Genomic DNA, 7,500 nt, shown 5'->3' with positions numbered 1-7,500 from the left:
AAAAACATTAACGAATGGATACACACAATAATTAACGAACGAAAGAAACACAGAAATTAATAGAATGACCCAAGCAAATATGCTAACAAACATGCTAACAAACATACACACAAACATGCACAAGTTGAACGCACAGAAACATTCACACAAACATGCACAAGTTGAACGCACAGAAACATTCACACAAACATGCACAAGTTGAACGCACAGAAACATTCACACAAACATGCACAAGTTGAACGCACAGAAACATTCACACAAGCATGCAAACAAACATCTGGCCGATGTGAATGCGTGATATATTGTGTAAAAAATTCCATCTCACACGGCATTGATCAATTAATATGTAAAGTGCGGAGAGCACAGTTAATTGTGGTTCGCGCTATATAAGCTCTCATAATAAATAAATAAATATAGATATACACAAACCAACAACCCTGTATACATGCCGAAAGGAAGTTCAAAACTGCAGACATTGCAAAATCCTATCACTCAAATAAAAGACTTTCTTTAAAATGTAAATGAAGAGTCTGTCGAAACTTTTGGGAACAATGGATGTTTTGACAGCTTTAAGAACTTCTGTGTTAATGTTTACACCTCAATCTGTGATGGGATTTGTACGTATTCATAATCGACAACGATCATATGGGTAAAACAAATAGATGAATAAATCAAGAATAGGTCAGTTCCCACTGCATCTCCAACACCCCCATTCCACACCATTGTTGTGGCAGCCGTCCTTGGTCAGTACGGGAACGGGACCTAGAACGGTTGTGTGGAATGGGGGTGTAATATAAGTGGGGACAGAGCTTTAGTAAAAACTATTGTTCAAAAAGAATCTATTATGTGTATTATTACTTAAGAGTATACATTATAAATGATACCACCACCATCATTACCCCCCTCTCGCTCTCTCTCTCTCTCTCTCTCTCTCTCTCTCTCTCTCTCTCTCTCTCTCTCTCTCTCTCTCTCTCTCTCTCTCTTTTTTATCAGTATTGTAATCTGCATGTGATGTTATGCTCCGGCCTTACTTGTAAGTGAACGGTATGTTAGCCTATATGTCCGTCTGTCGGTTATGTCCCGTAATGTTGTATATATATATATATATATCCCATGACCTCCCTTCTTTGTCTCTGTTACTTCAGTATGGGCATATATGTTGTATTTTTATAGCTCAATAAATACATCATGGACTCCAACAAATATATGATAGAGCAGATTCCGATTTGGGCAAAGAACTACTTGACCTCGCGCCGAACAATGTGACACATTTGTATGAAGTTCCAAAATCGTATCGCACGGCTCAGAAAACCATATCAGTTGCACGCAAAAATGAATCTCGGAACTGATCTGATGTATGGGATGCAATAAACAAAAGTTTCTTTCATTATGAAAGCAATGCAGGTCGAAAAAAACGAACATTCAACTTACAAGATAAACAGATGCTAGCAAACGATCGAACCTATTCATTCTGTTTTCTATCCGTGTGTCGACAAGCATCGCTACCATAGGAATAATCCAAAAAAGAATATGCAACACAACAGAAAGAAAATGTGCTCCCTCAATACTGTTTCGAACGTTTTCTCCGTGTCCAGACCGGTTTACAAGAACATACTCTGTTACATACAGTACGAAACACTGCCATAAAAACCAAAACAAAAGAGTAGTCTCCCTTGCGTCGTAGCAGACGACTGTTTGTGAGAGTCTGTCAGCAATGTGTTTGGTGCGCGTCTTCAGTTCCTCTGGCAGTGTCGGTGTAGGAACTGACAGAAGCTAGTGAGCACAGATAATAGACGCCCTGTCACATAGACTAATCACACAATCAATACACATTTGGCTCATGTTTTAAATGACAGTTTCGAGTTTGTTAGTCAAACTCAAAGCAACAACACTATTCTGGTGACATGCGTGGTTTCGCCCGTTCTGCCGATCTGAAACGCAAAACAAAAGAATTGTGCGCTTCAACTAAATGGATTTCTATACGACTTCATTACTTTCTTGCAACTTATGAACCTTTACTTAAAGCTTTTAAATAGTCTGAAAGTAGTGTTACCGCGTACTTATCGATGCACTCATTCGTTTTACTTTTTTAGCGACGGTCACTTAGTTTAAGGTTGCAAAAGGACCAAGTCTCGCTGGCAGCACTGTTTTACACTTCACAGATCGCAACAGTGCCGCTAGTAGTCTACACTTTGTGTTTGATGGTAGAATGGGATATACAGATTACAACACTCGTGGTTTTTTATATGGCTTGTATTTCAGTCAAGACCCAGCGGGAATATCAATCGAGATCCACTCGCCAGAAATACAAGCCATATAAAAAACCACTCGTGTTGTAACATATACATATGTCTTGTATACTTGCCATTTACATATTTATTATACATGTTGAAGGATGAATGAAGATACATTGTAGACGGATGCATGTTATGGATTAAAAGCCCCACGATGATGTGCTTGGCAAATAAAAAAAAATAAAAAAAAATAAAAATAAAAAAAATAAAAACAATTGTCATCATTTTCACGACTTTTCATTCATCAACGAGCTCGGTAACAAAAACAACACAATGTTCGTATGTAACGAATCGCCGGTTCCCATGAGTGCGAGAAGAAGATTACAAATGAATAATCGTAAGCAAAACCCAATGGAAACGCTCGGAGTTTCTTTGCCTCTTCTAATTGACGTTTCTTTGGACAACGACAGTTTACTCTCTTGCAGTACTCGAGTGAATTGCGAAGGCAAACGAACCGAGAAAAAACCTGAACAACACCAAAACTACAACCAAATGACAACAGGCAAACGTACAAAAAGGCTTTAGATAAACGAAGGAAGCCTACCTAGCCAATAGAAGCAAATCCACCTGGTGTGTTTATCCCGGGTTTGCGTCACACGTGTACGGCGAAAAATTAGCTTGCACGTCGATCCCATTGACCCCTGATGTTTACATAATTATGTTGACCATTCCCATTGACCTTTGATGTTTACATAATTATGTTGACCATTCCCATTGACCTCTGATGTTTACATAATTATGTTGACCATGACATACTAAAAGGTTGCTACGTCCAGTAAGTGTATCGAAACACTAAGCACCAACTATACCTGTCAAATGTTTAACGATGTCATCAGCTCAAAATATTGAAAATATCAACTTTGACCAGCTTTGACTGGCTGACCTACCGAGAACACTCATCGCGCATGTCTTCAATTGCTGCAGTGCTCTGGGGCCCTAAACATGCACTTGAAAACTTGGTTCACAGCATGGCTCCCTGTTTGTTTTTGCACTTACTTTTGCACACAAAAATTGATGACAAAAACAATGTTTGGTGGGTTGCTGTCAGACAAGTTATGTTGTCGGTCCTCGTTGAGCATATCACCTTCTGTTTCATCTTTATCAGCCTCGGTCGATACAGTTGAAACACTGAAAAGACGATATACTCCCCTCGATCCGACAAAACACCCACTCGTCTGTCAACGACTTACAATGTTAAAACAATGTGGCACTCCAGACAAGATTCTTAACTTTTGGAAAGAGATCAGGATTTCTTACAAGATTTCAAGTACCGACTGCCACAGAGTCTGGGTTTTAAGGAACCGAATGCGCCGAGTACAAAACAGAGAATGGACACAAATTTGTCTTCGACACTCCAAGTTTGAGACTCTATAAAGGATCATCACCAGTCTCACAACGAGCAAGACTTTGTCGCCTGACAAAGCTGTATCAGCAGGTAGACGTTAGAACTGATATTTACCTGTAAAGCTGATGACAGAGCTTGTCCCTGTATCTTCAAAGTGCGGTCTTCTCCGAGGGCAGAGCTTGTCCGTTTAGTTTGCACGTGCGATCTCATCCGACGAGAGAGCTTGTCTGTTCTGGCTGACACTGTGGTCTTTATATAATGTTTGAATATAACTGAGTGTGTCTGGCACGGAGAATGACTGGGCAGGGCTTGATGGAATCAAGCATGCGAATGTCGACGTGGACCAATCAAATTGTGCCAACGAGTATCTTCCGATTCGAATATACCTGCTTCTATTATCTCATATTCGACAGCGACACGTGTGATGTGGGAGGAGTTTGATGGAATGAGACGCGTGTATGTCGACGTGGCTCTATGAAAAAACGGCAACAAATACCTGTCAAGGTCCATCACCTACACCTTCTTTTCACCTAAATACAACAGCGACATTGTATCCCCCCCCCCTTCCCGCCCTACTTCCCAGCTGAGTCTGACAAAAAACAAGAAGTTAGGTGATACGCACAGTTTTTAAACTTTTGGGTTGATCTTCCGGGAAACTATGGTTACGTTTGAACACAAAGCTGGTGCGCTATGATGTCTGTTGTTGTTGTTGTTGTTGTTGTTGTTGTTGTTGTTGCTTTTGTTGCTGTTGTTGTTGTTGTAGTGGGTGGTGGTGGTGGTGTTGTTGTTTTACGACGTGTCGTGCCCGACAAGGAGCTGGGTCTGGGTTGGGAAGCGTTTTGGGGTTGGGGGAAGGGAGGGGCAGGTTTGTGTTCGTTTTTCTCCCCCCTCCCCCCCCTTTTTATTGAATTAGTCATTCAGGAGGATCAGCATATTTCTGTTACTGTGTCCAAAGCAACAACAAAAAATGTCAACGACACGTGGACTTCAGTTTGAAACAAGTGAAAGCCGTGAGTCACAAAAGCCAAGAAGTCAAGTGTTCAAAGCGTACTGCTCGTCGACCCCTGGCTTGATCTTAAGCGCAATCGTTTTTTTTCATTAAAACACCAAGCTGGTACGCCATGATGTCAGTTGGAGTTCTTTGTCATGGACACAATTTTGTCGGACAAGGAGCGACGGTTGGCTTGATCTAAACGGGGGGGGGGGGGGGGGGGGGTATGGGAGGTATGGGGGTGTCTTTCTTTTTGGAGGGGAGAGGAGGCAAACGTAATGATAAGATCCACTTACCTGCAAAACAAAACTGCAAAATGACAGGTTTGGGAAGTTAACTATCTCGTTGCCTGACGGCGTTGTTCGACAAAGCCACCGAGGCTGGACAAGACAAGGCCACCTGACGGTGTGGATGTTGACCGGTGACGAGTTCAGGCAGCTTCCAGGTGAACTACGTGCACAGGTCACTGCATGCAGGGTCATAAGTACCAATGAATTCATTTACTATTGTATCGCGGAGTTGACAATATGTTCACATGTGGTGTTTTTCCAAAATTAAAAAGAGTTCAGATGAACCTCTATTCACCTCTCACTTCAAGCATGGGCTACCTGCAAGATAAATTTATGCAAAGGAACCAACGTTAGAGGACTCAAACTTGAAAAATCTACCGCAGCAAAATTTACGCTGAACAGGGTAGAACTGAAATATTGCGTATTCGCTACAAATTGTGAGGGGGTAAATACGATTCAATTTCAATATAAGAGACCCCCTCCCCGCCTCCCCCCCCCAAATGTGTCTCCATTCCCATTATGTTTGAACAATGGAGCGGTGAACCATCTTGTTGGTTGATAACAGTGTTCATATGAACTCCCCTTGTCCTCTTTAGTGCAGGAATGAACTTGGTCTGCAGGATGGTCCAATTGTCCTGGATGATTTCAACGTCCGTGTTGCAGCAGTCTGAATAGGAGCCTAGATAGAGCACAGTAAAAACTACTGAGGACAGACCAGTTTCTACCAAATGTGCAAGACATAATCTCCCATCATTCTGCTATTGTTTGGTGAACACATTTTTCAAATCTTTTTTCGCGGTCAAAAATGAGATTAAAAAGAAAATAGGGCGCTTTTAGACCAACCTGTGTGTGTGTGTGTGTGTGTGTGTGTGTGTGTGTGTGTGTGTGTGTGTGTGTGTGTGTGTGTGTGTATGTGTGTGTGTGTGTGTGTGTGTGTGTGTACACGTGTGTGTGTGTGTGTGTGTGGGGGGGTAATTAAAAGATCGGCTTGTGTTTACAAATTTGCAAGGCACAGGTTTGGTCACAACAAAATCAACAGAACAAACACAGAAAAAAGGCGAACTACCTAGTTGTCTGATGCTGTTGTTCTCCAATTAAATCACCGAAACTGGCCATGAATAGGTCACCTGAAGGTGGATGATGTTGGCCTGCGAAAAGCCTACTCAACTTTTAGATGACTGAGTTAGTCGCTTGATCGTAGCACGCAGAGTTTGACGAATTAAATCCTCGTGTATTGTATCGCATGCTTTGTTTTCAAAAACGCTGCATTCTTTGGTAAAAAAAACACCAACTCCAGTCTTCTTGTTCTTGTTCTTGTTCTTGTTCTTGTTCTTGTTCTGGTTCTTGTTCTTCTTGTTCTTGTTCTTGTTCTTGTTCGTCTTCTTGCTTCATTCACAGCATTGCTACGGAAGCCATGTGATTATTATAACATGATTTGACATATTATCCGTTTTGCACATTTTTGGAAATAGTTCAGTAATAAGCTGAACTCGTTCTTTATGGGCTGTCAGAAGTGGAAACATGAAATAAAACAATAAACTCTCGATACTTTATCTCGACCCTTCTTTGCACAATGTCAGAAACCGAAGATACATGTTTTTAACGCCTTCACGGTGGTATGGTTTGTGTTTCGATTGTAACGCTATGCAATGATGATGCGCTCTCGAATTTACTTGATTGGCATTGTAGTTCGTTGCCGCTATTTTTCGGTAATGATTTCATCAAAGTGTGCGTTGCGGCCACACATATCCACACACAGAAATGCAGCAGGAGGAAGCTGAGAGTGGCAATCCTGATCTTGATTGGACTTCACATTACAATGCGTACATGTGCATGAGCGGCATCGGATGAACAGTTATTCTCATGCGAACACATACACATAAACACACATAAACGTACGCATGCATATGCAAACAAATACGCACACACACACACACACACACACATACACACACACACACACGTATACACACACACACACACACACACACACACACACACACACACACACACACGCACGCACGCATAAACGTGCTTGCCGCGCACATATACATGCATATTCACAACAACAACATAACTAACACTACCTACACCACGACCTCTCAGTGTCAGTACTTTTCGCCATGATATATTTTAATGTCTGAAAGGAATCTGATGACACAGAAAATAACGTGAAAACTAAGAAAGTCTCTCATTAAAAAAAGGTACGTCAGAGACAGATAATGTCCTGTTTAATGTTCAAAATAAGATCATCAAACGACACCGACACGGGGGTGGGACATGGCTTCCGTCTCTGGGTCTGCACATAAAGTTGACCCGTGTCCGTCCCGGCCCGAATTCGAACTTGCGACCTTCCGATCACAAGTCCAGTGCTCCACCAACTGAGCTACCGGGCCCCCACACACAAAGCACGTCATTTGCCAAGCCATTAAAGCTCTGAAGATGACACATAATCTTAATGATGTCCTTGTTATGAAAAGCAGGTTCTTCGATTCTATACTCAGATAAGAGTTTCTTGTAAAAGGAGGAACCTTCAAAGTATGATGTTAACGACCATCTATCTTCGCCTGCAACCAAGGG

At 41.8% G+C, this 7,500-nt stretch overlaps 1 long non-coding RNA gene across 1 annotated transcript in view; it reads right to left on the bottom strand.

Moving 5' to 3' along the window:
• LOC138958684 (uncharacterized) overlaps window positions 1-3,920 on the bottom strand; it is a 5,664-nt gene extending 1,744 nt beyond the window's left edge. Inside the window, exon 1 of the long non-coding RNA XR_011453472.1 lies at window positions 3,754-3,920. This is a non-coding gene — a long non-coding RNA (uncharacterized lncRNA). The remainder of the gene's footprint in view (window positions 1-3,753) is intronic.
• Window positions 3,921-7,500: the final 3,580 nt, after the last annotated feature.

Source organism: Littorina saxatilis, linkage group LG1 (assembly GCF_037325665.1).
Source record: "Littorina saxatilis isolate snail1 linkage group LG1, US_GU_Lsax_2.0, whole genome shotgun sequence".
In the NCBI taxonomy this organism is placed as follows: domain Eukaryota; kingdom Metazoa; phylum Mollusca; class Gastropoda; order Littorinimorpha; family Littorinidae; genus Littorina; species Littorina saxatilis.
This window is presented reverse-complemented; position numbering and strand designations above follow the sequence as displayed.